The sequence below is a fragment of the Mustela erminea genome, chromosome 21, assembly GCF_009829155.1.
Source record: "Mustela erminea isolate mMusErm1 chromosome 21, mMusErm1.Pri, whole genome shotgun sequence".
NCBI classification, from domain to species: domain Eukaryota; kingdom Metazoa; phylum Chordata; class Mammalia; order Carnivora; family Mustelidae; genus Mustela; species Mustela erminea.
In genome coordinates this window covers 3049559-3067587 of record NC_045634.1, presented here as the reverse complement: position 1 = coordinate 3067587, position 18029 = coordinate 3049559, and the positions used below count along the sequence as shown (strand labels likewise).

Below are 18029 nucleotides of genomic sequence, written 5' to 3'. Positions count from 1 at the left end.
CCCTAGAGCCTTCAAATAAAGCAAGTTCCTTCTAATACCTTGATTTCGGATTCCTAACCTGTAAAAGAATAAATTTTTATTTTTTAAGCCACCCAGTTTGTGGTATTGTTGTCATGACCCTAGGAAACTAATACAGGGATTCAATATTATAGTCTCTTACAGTAAGGAAACTGAGATGTAGAAAGGTGATACATCTTGTCCAAGGACACAAAACTAGGAAAGTACAGAACTCACATCCCAGCACAGGTCTGACTCCAAAGCCCATGCTCTTAAACATGTAAACTGGTCCATAGATTTACAGCTGGCTAAGCAGGGGTGGAGACCTCACAGGGACCGCATGGTCTTAGGTCCTGCAGGGGTCACAGAAGCATCAGGGGTGTCTGAGTGTAGCAGAGCTCACAGGTATTAGAGTAGGGAAGCCAGCTAAAGAGATGGACCCAAGGAGTGAGCTTTCAGCTCTGGGTTATCTTAAACTGTGGTCTGTGGCACAGTCACACCACTGCTCTTTGAGCAGGGACCCCACAAGTGGCAGATCTGGGGAGACTCAGGTTTTTGGAGGCAGGAATATGCTGGGTTTGGAGACTCCAAACAGGAGTCTCTGTGCCAAAGACAGAAGCGCTTGGTCATAGGCCAGGTGAGCCCAAATGCAGCTGGAGATGAGAGGGATTGAGCATTTTTCTCTAAGGGCACACTGAGGAGTGGGGACCTGAGCTCTCATCTCCTCCATGCCACCATTTTCATTCCCGTCCTCCAGACCTCTACAGAAAGCATTCAGGGAACAAAAGCTCCAAGATCGAACCCAAGCAGATTACTTAGCCCAGGCCTTGGCAAGGGTGGTGCAATTCCACCTCAGGCAAAGACACTTGAGAATCATGGCAACAGGTCCCTCCCCTAGAAGACCAGCAAGAACATCCAGCCAAGACCAAGTGCATTAATCAAGGAGAACAGTAGAATTCCAGAGGAGGAGAAAGCAAAGCAGGGAATTCATGGCTTTCTCCCCATGATTCTTTAGTCCTGCAAAATTAATTAATTTTTTTATTTTTTTTTTTCTTATTCTAATTTTTGTAACTTTTGCTCTTTCTTCTTTTAACATTTTTAAACTAGTTTATCTTAACAATACCTTTCTTTTAAAAAAAATCTGTTTGAACCTTCATTATTATAGTCATATTTTATCCTTCATTGTATCTAACTTTATATTTTGTATACGTATAGGGTTTTGTCTTCTAAAAAATTTGGGGATAAAACTTCTTCTAATAGATCAAAATATACCCTAAATCTAGCACAGGACTTTGTTCTAGTCTCCAGCTGAACAAATCCTTTCCACTTTCTTTTTCTTTCTTTTCCTAACCAACTTATCAACTCCTTTTCTAGAATTTTTTAAAATTTTCATCTTTACAGTCATATTCCATCCCTTCATCATGTTTACCCTTATTGTATGTGTGTGTGCTTTTCTCTTTCTATACAATTCTGGGAGGTGTTTATTCTAAGAGACCAAAATACACCCAAAATCAAGTGGGTGGCCCTGTTCTATTCACCAGTCTTTTGTGTGTGTGTGTGTGTGTGTGTGTGTGTGTGTGTGTGTGTGTGTAAATTTTTTTAAATTTTTTAACTTCTTTTTACCCCCTTTCTTCTCCCCACGATTTTGGATCTATTCTGATTTGGTTAATGCACATTTCTCTGGGGTCTCTGCCACCCTTTTAGTATTTTATTCTCTCGTTCATGTATTCTTATCTGGATAAAATGACACAGCAGAAAAACTCACCACAAAAAAAGAACAAGAGGTAGTACCTAAGGCTAGGGACCAAATCAATATGGACATTGGTAAATATCAGATCTAGAGTTCAGAATGATGATTTTCAAGGTGCTAGCTGGGCTCAAAAAAGGCAGGGAAGATATTAGAGAAAAATTTTCTAGAAAAATAAAAGCCCTTTCTGGGGAAATAAAAGAACTAAAATCTAATCAAGCTGAATTCAAAAAAGCTATTAATGAGATGCAGTAAAAAATGGAGGCTCTTACTGAGAGTAGAAGAGAGAATTAGTGATATAGAAGTGATATAGAAGACCAAATGACAGAGCACAAGGGGAAAATTCAAGAGGTAAGTGATACCATAAGATGAAACAATATTAGAATAATTGGGATTCCAGAAGAAGAAGGGGCGGCAGAAGGTATATTGGAGTGAATTGTTGTAGAGAATTTCCCAATATGGCAAAGGGAATAAGCATCAAAATCCAAAAGGTGCAGAGAACCCCCCTCAAAATCAATAAGAATAGGTCCACACCCTGTCATCTAATAGTAAAACTTACAAGTCTTAGTGACAAAGAGAAAATCCTGAAAGCTGCCCGGGACAAGAAGTCTGTAATATACAATGGCAAAAATATTAGATTGGCAGCAGACTTATCCACAGAGACCTTGCAGGCCAGAAAGAACTGGCATGATATATTCAGAGCACTAAATGAGAAAAATATGCAGCCAAGAATACTATATCCAGCTAGGCTATCACTGAAAATAGAAGGAGAGATAAAAAGCTTCCAGGACAAACAAAACTAAAAGAATTTATAAACACCAAACCAGCTCTACAGGAAATATTGAAAGGGGTCCTCTAAGCAAAGAGAGAGTCTAAAAATAGTAGACCAGAAAGGAACAGAGACAATATACAGTAACAGTCACCTTATAGGCAACACAATGGCACTAAATTCATATCTCTCAATATTTACCCTGAATGTAAATGGGCTAAATGCCCCAATCAAAAGTCACAAGGTATCAGAATGGATTTTTTAAAAAAAAAAATCAATATGCTGTCTACAAGAAACTCACTTTAGACCCAAAGACACCTCCAGATTTAAAGTGGGGGAGGGGTGGAAAACAATTTACCTAGCTAATGGACATCAAAAGAAAGCTGGGGTAGCAGCAATCCTTGTACCAGATAAATTAGATTTTAAGCCAAAGACTGTAATAAGAGATGAGGAAGGACACGATATCATACTCAAAGGGTCTGCCCAAAAGAAGATCTAACAATTTTAAAAATCTATGCCCCTAACATGGGAGCAGCCAAATATATAAATGAATTAATAACAAAATCAAAGAAACACATCAACAATAATATAATAATAGTAGGGGACTTTAACACCCCCCTTACTGAAATGGACAGATCATCCCAGCAAAAGATCAATGAGGAAACAAAGGCTTTAAATAACACATTGGACCAGATGAACATCACAGATATTTTCAGAACATTCTATATCAAAGCAACAGAATACACATTCTTCTCTAGTGCACATGGAACATTCTCCAGAATAGATCACATCCTGGGTCACAAATCAGGTCTCAACTGGTACCAAAAGATTGGGATCATTCCCTGCATATTTTTAGACCACAATGCTCTGAAACTAGAACTCAATCACAAGAGGAAATTTGGAAAGAGCCCAAATACATGGAGGCTAAAGAGCATCCTACTAAAGAATGAATGGGTCAACCAGGAAATTAAAGAAGAATTGAAAAAATTCATGGAAACAAATGATAATGAAAACACAACTGTTCAAAATCTGTGGGATACAGTAAGGCAGTCCTGAGAGGAAAATATATAGCAATATGAGCCTTTCTCAAGAAACAAGAAAGGTTTCAAATACAGAACCTAACCCTACACCTAAAGGAGCTGGAGAAAGAACAACAAAGAAAGCCTAAACCCAGAAGGGGAGAAAAATAATAAAGATCAGAGCAGAAATCAATGAAATAGAAACCAAAATTTAAAAAAGTACAAATCAACTAACCTAGGAGCTGGTTCTTTGAAAGAATTAATAAGATTGATAAACCCCTGGCCAGACTTATCCAAAAAAAAAGAGAAATGATTTAATGATTTTAATAAAATTATGAATGAAAGAGGAGAGATCAAAACCAACACCAAAGAATTACAAACAATTATAAGAACATATTATGAGCAACTATACACCCGCAAATTTGACAATCTGGAAGAAATGGATGCATTCCTAGAGATGTATAAACCACCAAAACTGAACCAGGAAGAAATAGAAAACCTGAACAGACCCATAACCAGTAAGGAGATTGAAGCGGTCATCAAAAATCTCCCAACAAACAAGAGCCCAAGGCCAGAAGGCTTCCCAGGGGAATTCTACCAAACATTAAAGAAGAATTAATTCCTATTCTCCTGAAACTGTTCCAAAAAATAGAAATGGAAGGAAAACTTCCAAACTCATTTTATAAGGCCAGTATTACCTTGATCCCAAAACCAGACAATGACCCCATCAAAAAAGAGAATTACAAACCAATATCCTTGATGAAGACAAATGCAAAAATTCTCACCAAAATACTAGCCAATAGGATCCAACAGTACATTAAAAAGATTATTCACCACGACCAAGTGGGATTTATTCCTGGGCTGCAAGGTTGGTTCAACATCCACAAATAAATCAGTGTGACACAATATATTAATAAAAGAAACAACAAGAACTATATGATACTATCAATAGATGCTGAAAAAGCATTTGACAAAGTACAGCATCCTTTCTTCTTTTAAATTTTTTATTTTTTTAATTTCTTTTCAGAGTACCACAATTCATTATTTATGCACCACACCCAGTGCTCCATGCAATATGTGGCCTCCATAATACCCACCACCAGGCTCACTCAACCTCCCACCCCCTGCCCCTTCAAAACCCTCAAATTGTTTTTCAGAGTGCATAGTCTCTCATGGTTCATCTCCCCCTCCAATTTCCCTCAACTCCTTTCTCCTCTCCATCTTCCCATGTCCTCTGTGTTATTTCTTATGCTCCACAAATAAGTGAAACCATATAATAATTGACTCTCTCTGCTTGACTTATTTCACTCAGCACAATCTCTTCCAGTCCCATCCACGTTGATACAAAAGTTGGGTATTCATCCTTTCTGATGGAGGCATTATACTCCATAATGTATATGGACCACATCTTCCTTATCCATTCATCCATGGAAGGCATCTTGGCTCTTTCCACAGTTTGGCAATTGTGGTTATTGCTGCTATTAACATTGGGGTACGATGGCCCTTCTTTTCACTACATCTGTATCTTTGGGATAAATACCCAGTACTGCAATTTCAGGGTCATAGGGAAGCTCTATTTTTAATTTCTTAAGGAATCTCCACACTGTTTTCCAAAATGGCTGTACCAACTTGCATTCCCACCAACAGTGTAAGAGGGTTCCCCTTTCTCCACATCCTCTCCAACATACGTTGTTTACTGTTTTGTTAATCTTAGCCATTCTAACTGGTGTAAGCTGGTATCTCAATGTGGTTTTGATTTTAATCTCCCTGATGACTAGTGATGATGAACATTTTATCATGGGTCTGATAGCCATTTGTAAGTCTTCATTGTATGTCTATTCATGTCTTCTGCCCATTTTTTGACATGATTATCTGTTTTGTGTGTGTTGAGTTTGAGAAGTTCTTCATAGGTCCTGGATATCAGCCTTTTGTCTGTACTGTCTTTTGTGAATATCTTCTCCCATTCCATGGGTTGCCTCTTTGTTTTGTTAACTGTTTCCTTTACAGCATCCTTTCTTGATCAAAACTGTTCAAAATGTAGGGATAGAGGGTACATACCTCAATATCATCAAAGCCATCTATGAAAAACCTACAGCAAATATCATTGTCAATGGAGAAAAACTGAGAGTTTTTCTGCTAAGGTCAGGAACACAGCAGGGATGTCCCTTATCACCACTGCTATTCAACATGGTACTAGAAGTCCCAGCCTCAGCAATCAGACAACAAAAAGAAATAAAAGGCATCCAAATCGGCAAAGAAGTCAAACTCTCACTCTTTGCAGATGATATGATACTTTATGTGGCTAACCCAAAAGACTCCACTCCAAATCTGCTAGAACTTGTACAGGAATTCAGTAAAGTGTCAGGATATAAAATCAATGCACAGAAATCAGTTGCATTTCTCTACACAAACAAAACAGAAGAAAGAGAAATTAAGCAGTCAATCCCATTTACAATTGCACCCAAAACCATAAGATACCTAGGAATAAACCTAACCAAAGAGGCAAAGAATCTGTACTCAGAAAACTATAAAGTACTCATGAAAGAAATTGAGGAAGACACAAAGAAATGGAAAAATGTTCCACGCTCATAGATTGGAAGAACAAATATTGTGAAAATGTCTCTGCTACCTAAAGCAATCTATATGTTTAATGCAATCCCTAACAAAATACCATCCGTTTTTCTTTTCAAAGAAATGGAAAAAATAATCCTAAAATTTATATGGAGCCAGAAGAGACCTCGAATAGCCAGAGGAATGTTGAAAAAGAAAGCCAAAGTTGGTGGCATCACAATTCCAGACTTCAAGCTCTATTACAAAGCTGTCATCATCAAGACAGTATGGCACTGGCACAAAAACAGACATTTAGATCAATGGAACAGAGTGGAGAGCCCAGAAATACACCCTCAACTTTATGGTCAACTAATCTTTGGCAAAGCAAGAAAGACTGTCCAATGGAAAAAAGACAGTCTCTTCAACAAATGGTGTTGGGAAAATTGGGGCACGTGCACCCAAATGTTTATAGTGGCAATGTCCACAATAGCCAAACTATGGAAAGAACCTGGATGTCCATCACCAGATGACTGGATAAAGAAGAAGTGGTGTATATATATATACAATGGAATTCTATGCAGCCATCAAAAGAAATAAAATCTTATCATTTGCAATGACGTGGATGGAACTAGAGGGTATTATGCTGAGCGAAATAAGTTAATCAGAGAAAGACAATTATCATATGATCTCTCTGATATGAAGAATTTGAGAGGCAACATGGGGGGTTTGGAGGGTAGGGAAGGGAAAAATGAAACAAGATGAGATCGGGAGGAAGACAAACCCCATAAGAGACCCTTAATCTCACAAAACAAACTGAGGGTTGTTGGGGAGAAGGTGGTTGGGTTATGGACATTGGGAAGGATAGGTGCTATGGTGAGTGTTGGGAAGTTTCTAAACCTGGTGATTCACAGACCTATACCCCTGGGCTAATAATAAATTATATGTTAATAAAAAAAAATTTTTTTAAGTGTACACTTATCATGGGGGCATCTGGATGGCTCAGTCTGATAAGTGTCCAACTCAAGTTCAGCTCAGATCTTGATCTTGGGGTGGTAAGATTGAGCCCCATGTGAGACTCTGGACTGGTCATGGAGCCTGCTTAAGATTCGCCCTCTCAAAAAAAAAAAAGATTCTCCCTCTCCTTCTGCCCCCACCCAGCTTGCATCCACATGTGTATGCATGCTTGCTTTCTCTGTCTCTAAAAAAAAAAAAAAAAAAAAAAAAAAAAAAACATGTATCATGATGAGCCCTGAGAGGTGCTCCTGGGTGGCTCAGTTGGTTAAGCTCCTGCCTTTGACTCACATTATGACCCCAGAGTCCTGGGATCAGTCCTGCATTGGGCTTCCTGCTCAGTAGAGAGTTTGCTTCTCTTTCTCTCTCTCCTGTGGGTATGCCCTCTCTCTCTCTCTCTCTAGCTGTCACTCTCTCTCAAATAAAATCTAAAAAAGAAAAAGTGATGAGCACTGAGAAATGTGTAGAATTGTTGAATCACTATATTGCACACCTGAAACTAATGTAACACTGTATTTAAAAGAAAGAAGGAAAGAAGAAAGAGAAAAGGAATTTATTTGTAACTACCCCCCCAAAGTGCCCCAAATCCTTACTTCTCCCTGTACCCATGCCCCTGCAATGTGTCTCTGCAGCCCCTCCCATGAAGAAGTGATGGAACACCTTTCCCCACCCCTAAATCTGGCCTGGCTCTGTGACTTGCTTTGGCCAATAGAGTAGTAGAAGTAACTGTGTCAGATGCAAGGCTCAGCCTCAAGAGGCCCTGCATGATTTCCCACTCCACGCCATGAAAACAAGCCCAAGCTGGCCTGCTAGTGAATGAGCTGAAGCATTTCGGCTAATGGCTAGCCCACCTTCAAAAACAGAGCTGCCTGCTTAACCTGCAGCTGACCACAGACAAATGAAGGCTCCTACCCCCAGACTCAGCTATACTGCAAATTATATTATAAATATATATAAATATATATATATAATATACATTATATATATATATAATTCTATATAAATATAGAATTATAAACTAAATAAATGTTATCATAAGCCACTAAGTTTCAAGGTAGTTTGTTACCTAAGGGATATCGTAGGTACAATAATAATAGTAAATTATTATTCATTTCCTATTTTACATAGGAAGAAACTGAGGTCCAGAGGGCTTTAGTAATGTGCCAAGATTATATAGCTAAAAGAGCCAGGAGCTCAACTCAAGGAATCTGGTTCCAGAGTCCATTCTCATGACCATGACAATATCCTGCCTGTCAATCATTTCCATGAAGTCGTGGAAGGATTGCTTATAAGATTGGCCAAAGACACCAAGCTAAGAAGGATGACTTCTTGTCACAGATGAGAGAATTAAAATTTAGAATACTCAGTTTTGGCATCACTCAAAATCTATCTTTAAAATAAAACTTCACATGGGACACCTGAGTGGCTCAGTGGGTTAAGCCTCTGCCTTTGGCTTAGGTCATGATCTCAGGGTCCTGGGATTGAGCTCTGCATCAGGCTCTCTGCTCAGTGAGAAGCCTGCTTCCCCACGCCCCACCCCCCACCCCCGCCTGCCTCTCTACCTCCTTGTGATCTCTGTCAGTCTAATTAATTAATTAATTAAAACTTCACAGTGAAAAAAATTATATATATATATGTGTATATATATATCCTGCTTCTGAGTCTTTAAAAATATACAAATAAACAATAGCAGAGGTTTGACTTAAAGCAGCTCATATGAAGAGCGCCTGGGTGGTGCAGTCGGTTAAGAGTCTGACTCTTGATTTCTGGTCAGGTCATGGTCTCAGGGTTGTGTGATCAGGATCCACCTGGCTCCATGCTCAGCACAGAGTCTGCTTGAGATTCCCTTTCTCCCTCTGTTCCTGGCCCCTGACCATGACTCTCTAAAATAAATAAAATCTTTGAGGGGAAAAAAAGCAGCTGATATGAAAAATTACAAGGGGGTTGAAAAAACAAAACTGAGTAAGAATCAACCACGTGATGCCCTGCATTGATGAAGGTCTGTGCCCAAACCCCAGGCAGCAAGGGTATCACTGCACATGTAACTGGAGGATAATAATGTCCCACCCCAGGCAGCAAGGGTATCACTGCACATGTAACTGGAGGATAATAATGTCCCACCAAAACTCTGTCACATGAGATGGTAAGCATATTTAATCTTACTGGGACGGGGAGGGGCCTGAGTCTGTGAGCTCTTAAAACCCCTAAGATTTGTAAAAATGCTGAAAAGGGAGTTGAGGGAAATTGGAAGGGGAGAGGAACCATGAGAGACTATGGACTCTGAAAAACAACCTGAGGGTCTTGAAGGGTCAGGGGGTGGGAGGTTGGGGTAACAAGGTGGTGAGTATTAGGGAGGGCACGTATTGCATGGAGCACTGGGCGTGGTGCAAAAACAATGAATAGTGTTACGCGGAAAAGAAATTTTAAAAATAAATTAATTAAAATTAAAATTTAAAAAATGCTGAAAAGGAAGAGGATTGATTCTCTGACAGTTTGGGGAAAAGACAGAGATGAGTGATTGGAAATATAACAGATTTATTGGGTGCAAAAAGGAATACTTGTGCTCTTTCTCCCACTGCCCCTCCCAGGCTAATGCCTTGACTTGTTCTCTCCTACCCCTCAGTGAAATCTCCAGCAGGCCCCTTCCTTAGTTTGGGGGCCTTTTCAATCAACTGAACAGTTTTGTTTCAGTAACTAAGATATCCCTCCAGTGTAACATCAACTCTCCAAACTCGTCAGAACTTAGGACTTCTCTCTTCCCAGCATGGAAGCTAACAGAGGGGACGTTTGGGGAAGGATGCCTGTTGACTTAGTCTCTCTTCTTTGCTCCTTCTTCTTCCCCAGATTGCCAGTTGCTGTGTTTGCTTCTTTCAGGGCAAACCCCAGGGGAGAGGAGATTAGAGACAAAGGGCAAAGTGGTATATATGGCTGTGATCTGGCAGTAGTGCCTTGTTGAGGACAGAAGGACAATTGTGTTTCTTTCACAAGCATTTGGGGGTTTCCCCCAGGCATCAGGCTGGGTTCCTTTGACTGAGTCAATGTCTCTCCTTCCGTGAATGGCTTGCAGCTTTTCCCTGGCTTCCCACTGTCTATTGGGATTCCTTTACCTCTCTAGAAGTTCCTCTTTTGTTGGATCTCTCTTAAGAAGACCCAGACCAGCTCCCTTCTATATGACCGTTGGATCCCTGGAAAACATGTACCTTCGCTGCACGATGAGAGAGAGTGTAGCTCCTTTCCAGTGCAGCCTCTTCAATAGGTCACCAGGAGTGGGCAGCTACAGGCAAAGCCTCTAACCATTAAACATTTCAGGAATGAGGTCCTCAAACTCCAGGAAACACACTGGAAGCTCTCAGAATACCCTTGATTCCCCACTAATTTCATTTGCTAGGAAATGGCACAGCACTCTAGCAATCCTTTAATAAAGAAGGTTCTCAAGGCTAACAGAGAGAGATGACTGATGGGCTATTGCAAACAGGACAGGCTTTTCAATCTCCTAAATAGGTCCATTTAGGTATCAAGCACCCAGCTTAGCTACTGTTCTCAGCATCTGCTTTGTAGAATTCTAAAAAGTTTCATTCTAATACATTATTTCAGAAGGTACAGAAAAGTGATTTTCCAGCCAGTAAAAGGTTATCTTTCCAATGAGGCAAAAGCACCCAGATCATACAGCTGTAGTCTACCAGTCTCTAAAATTAGTACTCAAGCAGAGGTTGTAGAAAGAATTTCTGCAAAGAGTGAGAGATGGGCAGGTAACATCTAACATCTTTCTCGCTTTAGAATTCTATTATTTCTATAATAAATAAATATATATATTATATATATACAGTTATAAAGAAAGCAATCTCAAGGCTTCACAACAGGGAGTCCTTCATTGCATAGCACACGTGGTATTCAGAAGTGCTCAGGGGAATGTAAAGGAAGGGAAGCTCTTGGTAGGGTATACAGTTTAATTAGAGAGGATTTGTCTGCTATTATATTACCCCACACTTCTAAAGGAATTTGTTTCTGGTATTCTTCATTGCTAGTTTGTGAGCAGCTCAAGGGTATGTCTTATCCAAATTGTATCCCAAGCTTTGACATGTACCTGGTATGGCATAGGAGTCCGCATAGGTCTAGAGAGTGAGCTCAGCTGGACCTCTAAAGTCTGAACTCTCTATTCCTGTATCAGCAATAGTAGCTAAGGGCCCCATGCACAGGCACTGACAATGTGTGGCATGAGACATGTGATTGCAAGATGCTACTGATTACAATCTGTGCCCCAGTTTCCGAGAGGACATCATAATTTCCAGCTGCTTGAAACTATCTTAGAGGAGAAAAAACCATCAACAATCCTTCTACACATCCATTTTCCTGACCAGAGAAAATTCTGACAAGACACGATCTTTTGTCATTTGAAGCCTCTCCAACCCTTCACTCTTGTAGAAGCCTTGGGTGGCTCCATGTGACGCTCCATGGTTGCCAAGCAGGATGATACTTCTTCTTCTTTTTTTTTTTTTTTAATTTACCCAACAGAGAGAGATCACCAGTAGGCAGAGAGGCAGGCAGAGAGGCAGGCAGAGAGAGAGAGAGAGGAGGAAGCAGGCTCCCTGCCAAGCAGAGAGCCTGATGAGGGGCTCCATCTCAGGACCCTGAGATCATGACCTGAGCTGAAGGCAGAGGCTCAATCCACTGTGCCACCCAGGTGCCCCAGGATGATACTTCTAACCTTCACCCAACCCTCAGGAACTACATAAATCGACTGTAAGATTTTAAATTTAGAGGTCACGGGGCCTAAGCAATAACCACGCTGACACCTGGAACTGCTTTGCAGGTTGAAATTCAAGTCGTTCTAAAACACCTACAGGAAAGGAGTGACATCAGCAAAATAGAACAACAGGAGTTTTCTACTATCTTCTCCCCAAAGAACACCAATTTTCACAATCACACATGGACAGTAGTGTCTTTGGGTAAATCTGGGAGTCCAGTGGAGAAGTTCCAGCACACCTTTAAAGAAAAAATAATCCAAGATCAGACATATTGAAGAGGATAAAAGGAACAGCTTCATTTCACCTGCATCACCTCTCCCCCAAAATGGCACAGCTAAGTGCCAAGAGAGATATTCTCAGCCTGTGATTTCTCCCACAGGGAAAGTGAGAGCCTGTGAATGAGTGCCCAGCTTCCACAGCTGCATGGAATGCCGCCAAAGTAAGACCAGAAACCATAAAACTCTTAGAAGAAAACACTGGGGGAAAGCTGCTTGACATGGGTCTTGGCATTGATTTCTTGAATATGACAACAAAAGCACAGCAAGAAAAGCAAAAATAAACAAGTGGGACTACCTCAAACTAAAGGGCTTCTGCATGGCAAAAGAAAACAAATTAAAAAAGCAATCTACACAGCAAGAGAAAATATTTGCAAACCATATATTTGATAAGGGTTTAATATTCAAAATATATAAAGAACTCATACAGCTCAATAGAAAAAAAATAAATAATCCAATTATAAAATGGGCAAAGGACCAGAATAGATATTTTCCCAAAAAAGCACATAATGGCCGACAGGTACATGGAAAGTTGCTCAACATCATCAATCGCCCCCGATATGCGCATCAAAACCACAATGAGATAATATCTCACAGCTGTTAGAGTGGCTTTTATCAAAAGAGAGCAGATGACAAGTGCTGACAAGGATGTGGACAAAAGAACTTCCACACTGTTGATGAGAATGTGAGTTGGTACAACCACTATGAAAAAGAGGATGGAGTTTCCACAAAAAATTAAAAATAAAACTACTGTATGATCTAGCAATCCTTCTTCTGTGTATATATCCAAAGGAAATGAAATCAGTATCTCAAAGAGATAACTGTGTTCCTATGTTAATTGCAGCATTGGTCACAATACTCATGATATAGAAAAAACCTATATGTCCATAGTCAGGTAAATGGATAAAGAAAATGTTTTTTATATATTATTATGATGTGAATATTATTCAGTCATGAGAAAATCCTGCTATTGCAACAACATAAATGAATTTAAGGGACATTATGGCAAATTACATCAGCCAAATAGAGAGACAAATACTTTATGACTTCACTGTTATGTGGAATCTTAAAATAATAAAAATAAAAAGTCTAGCTCACAGAAACAGAGAGTAAGTATGATGGTGATTACCAGGGGCTAGAGGTCAAGGAGATGGGGAGAATTTGATCGAAGGGTACAATGAAGGGTTACAAGAGGAATAAGCTCTGGGAATCTAATATGCAGCATGGTGACAATAGTTAATAATTACATGTCTCACACTTAGAATTTGCTTAAGAGTATAGACCTTAAGCATTCTCAGCACACATTCACACACACAAACACACAAGGTTGCTATGTGAGGAGATAAATATATTAATTAACCCAGTTGTGGTAATCATTTCACAAATTATACATATGTCAAATCATCACATTGTATATTTTATATATATGCAAATGAATATGTACAAAGCATATACAATTGCAACTCACCAAAGCTCCAAAAAAAGGCGGAAAATCTGGTAAATGAATGTGTCAGTGAATGAATGAACAACACAACGAACGTGAAGTGAGTATGGAAAGAATAAGATTTAACTTAGGCTAAGAGAATGTCAGGGTTCACTCCAGGAGGCAGAACAGAGAAGCGAAGATACAGTAGAGGGAATAGGAGAGGATCCCAGAAAGTCAGTAAACAAGCAGCCTAACAAAAATGAAAGTGTTGTGTAAGAGAAAAAAAGAGCCATGTGATTAAATTACGTAAAATCAGTTGATTTAACACCAGAGTTCGAGCCAGTAGATGTTAGGAAGATGTTCTATTCTTCCAAGCAGGGGAACAAGGCTATGACTGGAACATAGAAAAACTAATCTTCAGAAATAAACAGACAAATGAAGCTCCTAGCTAAATATGGGCCAAGGGAAATGGTCTAAACCAGAGAAGGAAACTAGAGTAGGCATTAAAAGGTCAGTATGTGAAAAAGTTATGAAATCTTTCCTAGAGTCCTTAGAAATCTATCGGTGAAGTTTCTGCTATAAGGCAAGGGAATTATTTGGATTCTTTTTTCAAGGGCAGCTTCTCACCACAGTTATTGGTTTCTCTAATAACTAAAACCAAATATGCTAACTAAATATGAATTAGTAGTATGGAATTCCAAAATGTGTTCAACTGCCTAGAATAGGTTGAAACCATTACAGACCATTCAATACCACTAACAGTAAATCGACTGAAGGAGAAGAGACAGAGGAAAGGAAGAAGGAGAAGAAGAAAGAGGAAAAGGAAGACTGATAGAAACTGAAATGTTTTATCTATGCCCTGTCCTTCACCTAAGTATAACTAAGAAAGTGTTTCTTCAAAGTGATTGGCATCTATCAGGCACTCCTAATATCTGATTTTCTGGCAGAAAAGCAGCTTGGGAGCCACTGGGTAAAAGTATTTCAGTGATTTTGCCTGGAGAAAAACAGTTTCATAGTCACACTTCTACCTCCCTCAGTAATTTGGTAGAACAAAACCTCAGCCGCAATCACCAGGCCCAAAAGAAACCCGTTAAGTCAGTAGAGAGCCCACCTCACCCAGCTAAAGCCTATTTGTATGGAAGATCAGATTTCACATCTTTGGGGAATAGCTTTCCAGATGTGGGTTGTAAGAGGTAAAATTTATAGGCTGGGATAGGTGTGCTAAAGAAATAGAACTTTATTTTCTCTTTATTCTCTTTCCTCCTATTTTGTAGCAAGAACAGGGGGGAGAACCTTAAATTTGCCCATTCAAGAAAACTTCCCTTCCAAGCATTTTTAAAATATGGGTTAGGTTTTGAGATCAGTCAATTTTGAGTTCCTCTTTCTCCTGGAGGAAATCCAAGTCCTAGAGGAGTTTTTATATCATTCTGATTTGCGGGAAAGAGAACTGGGTTACTGTCCTGGCAACATCTCGAGTCTGGCTTGCACTGCCTAGTCTCCGGGAATCTTGTGCTGCTATTCAGTGAGGCATGGCAAAAGCCACCTGGTACTTTTGAACGTCCTGCTGCCTGCAGTGTGGAAGTCTGCTTGGCCAGCCATAGGTCTTTCCATTCTTCAGCCTCCTTATTCTCATCCCAGGCTTCTTCCATGTCACTGGATCTCTTGGCACTTCCACATAGGGTGCTCTGATTTTCCCAGACTACAGAACAGGATATTTGGAGGCACTATCTCTGGCCCACCAGCCTTAGCCCTCATCTGCTGCCAGCAGGCACCTGTGTTGCTCCAGTTCCCCTATTCTATGCCAAAAGACGGACTTCTGGCCTAAATCTTGAGAAGCATTGAGCAAAGTACCCTGCCCTAGCATCCTCAATGTGTCCACTATCCTTCATTCCCACGTTCTTCCTGAAAGAGTATAGACATATGAATGTAAGGGAAGGAGAGTAGACACAACTCTAATACAACTTATTGCCTTTCTATTCCTATTTCACCCAGGTTCTTCTCAAGTATCAACAGTTGGGTTGTACTTTCCCTCCTGTTTCCTGGGGGGGAAAATGAATGAATGAATGAATGAATGAATGAACTGTTTCACCACCTAGGTTTAGTGGTCAGGGGCTACAGGGAAAAGCCTCAAGTTAAAGACAAAATATACAGAAAAATATTTCAGTAATACTCTCCTTTTACACAATGTATGAAAGCTGTTTCTTCATCTACTCCCCTAGACTGCTAGTTCAAGAGTTGAGACTGTTCTACTCGTTTGAAGATGTTCCCAAATGGAAATATTGAGTATGTAGGAAAACAACTTCTACTGAATCAGTAAAGAAGCATCAACTTTAGAGACAAACACTAGTAGACATTTAATGTAAAACAGGGTCGCACGATGGAATGGATTAGAAAATCCAGAAATAGCCACACACACACACAAACAACTGATTTTTTGACAAAGCTACAAAGGCAACGAAGTAGAGAAAGAGGAGTCTTTTCAACAAATGGTGCTGGAATAACTGGATAATTATACAAGGGAAAAAATGGACTTAAATCCATACCTGTGATAGACAGAATATTGCCCTCCCCAAGATATGTCTGCACCCTAGTGCCCACAAATCCAAGGATATGTTGAGAGTGAAAACGCAAGCCACCGGGGGGGTGGCGGGGAGATTGTAAATCATATAGCTGATACAGGACTTTTCTCTAGATTACATTTAAAAACTCAATAATAGGAAAACAAACACAAACAAATTACAAAAAGACTTGAACAGATACTTCATCAAAGAAGATACAGGGATGACAAATAAGTACATAAAAAGATGTTTGACATCATTAGTCATGGAAAAATGAAACTTATAAGCACAAGACGATCCCTCTACACACGAGCTGGCAAAGATGTGGAGCAGCTCTCATCCCCTGGGGTGGAGACGGAAAACGGTACAACCACTTTGGAAAACAGTTCGGCAGTTTCCTAAAACGTTAAACACTAGATATTTACCCAAGAGAAACGAAATCATATGTCCATATAAAGACTTGTAGATGAATGTCCAATAGCAACTTATCTGTAATAGCCCCAAAGCAGAAGCAACTTAAACGTCCATCAACAGATGAATGAATAAGCAAACTATAGGATACCCGTACAGTGGAATACTATCCAACAACAAAAATGAATGTATTTTTGATAACACAACAACAGATGAATCTCTGAATAACGTCTATGTGAAAGAAGTCAAACAAACTAACAAAAAAAAAATTCTGTGTGATTCATTTTATATAACATTCAAAAAAATGCAAACTGATAAATAGTAACAGAAAGCAGATCAGTGCTTTTGGAAAAGGAGCTGGGTAAGGTCAGGACAGAGGAATTACAAAGGAGCAAAAGGAACATTTTGAGGATGATAAATGTTCATAACCTTAAGATGATGATTTCATGGTTGTATACATATGTCAGAACTTACTACATCCTTCACTTCAAATATGTTCCGTTTATTGTATGCTATTTATACTTCCATAAAACTCTTTTTAAAATACAGTAAGAGGGGGGCACCTGGGTGGCACCTGGGTGGCTCAATGGGGTAAAGCCTCTGCCTTCGGCTCAGGTCATGGTCCCAGAGTCCTGGGATCGAGCCCCACATCGGGCTCTCTGCTCCGCCGCTCTCTGGGCCTGCTTCTCTGCCTACTTGTGATCTCGCTCTCTGTCAAATAAATAAATAAAATCTTTTTAAAAACATGAAATAAAATTAAAAATAAAATAAAATACAGTAAGAGAATTAAAAATGTGTGTGTGTGTGTGTGTGTGTGTGTGTGTGTGTGTGTATGGCAGGATGAAACAGTGCTGCAAACAAGCTCTGTCACCCAAGCACCAGCAGACAAGGGTAACGGGGATTTCTTTGCCTTGCAAAAGGATGCTAAGTGAGAGCGCCAGGGGTCAAGGAAAGGGGAACCGCTTGTCCTCTCAGGCCACTTGAGGGATGTAAACTGGAGCGCGGGATGACAATCTTTGGGGTAGGAGGAGCGGTTACACCTCAGAGATTTGGGGGGAGGGATCTTGATAATAAAGCCCAAGCAGGTTCTTTGTCCTCGCCTTCCCCCGCCGCCTTGCCAAAAGGGCCCCGAGAGGTCTGCTTTCCATCTCCAAATTTGTGTTTTGGAGCAGTTTGTTTTGTATGTAGAAGGTCGGGTGGTGTCCCACGTGTAAGCTAGGACATCCAATCAAGAGTGAAAATGACGCCTTACATCGGTGATCAAAAACTACCTCAACCATTACAAGGGAAATGACACGCACGGATATGACACCACGGGGAAGTCCCGAGTCTTGGACCTCCGCAACCTTCAGGAGAGTCCAGCCTCCAGAGTTCCCAACGCCGCGCCCCTCCCGACACGGCCTTTTCCTTCCGTGTTGGCTCCTCCGCGAGGGACGGGAGGCGGAATCGGCCCGGGCCCCGCCCCCTGGGCGTGCCTCTACTCAGCACCGCGCAGCCTCACCAGAGTCGCTTTACGGCCGG

General features: G+C 40.3%; 1 long non-coding RNA gene across 1 annotated transcript in view; it reads right to left on the bottom strand.

Annotated features, from left to right (window-relative positions):
• Positions 1–13770, bottom strand: part of LOC116581790 — a 111389-nt gene extending 97619 nt beyond the window's left edge. Inside the window, exon 1 of the long non-coding RNA XR_004282227.1 lies at positions 13582–13770. This is a non-coding gene — a long non-coding RNA (uncharacterized LOC116581790). The remainder of the gene's footprint in view (positions 1–13581) is intronic.
• Positions 13771–18029: the final 4259 nt, after the last annotated feature.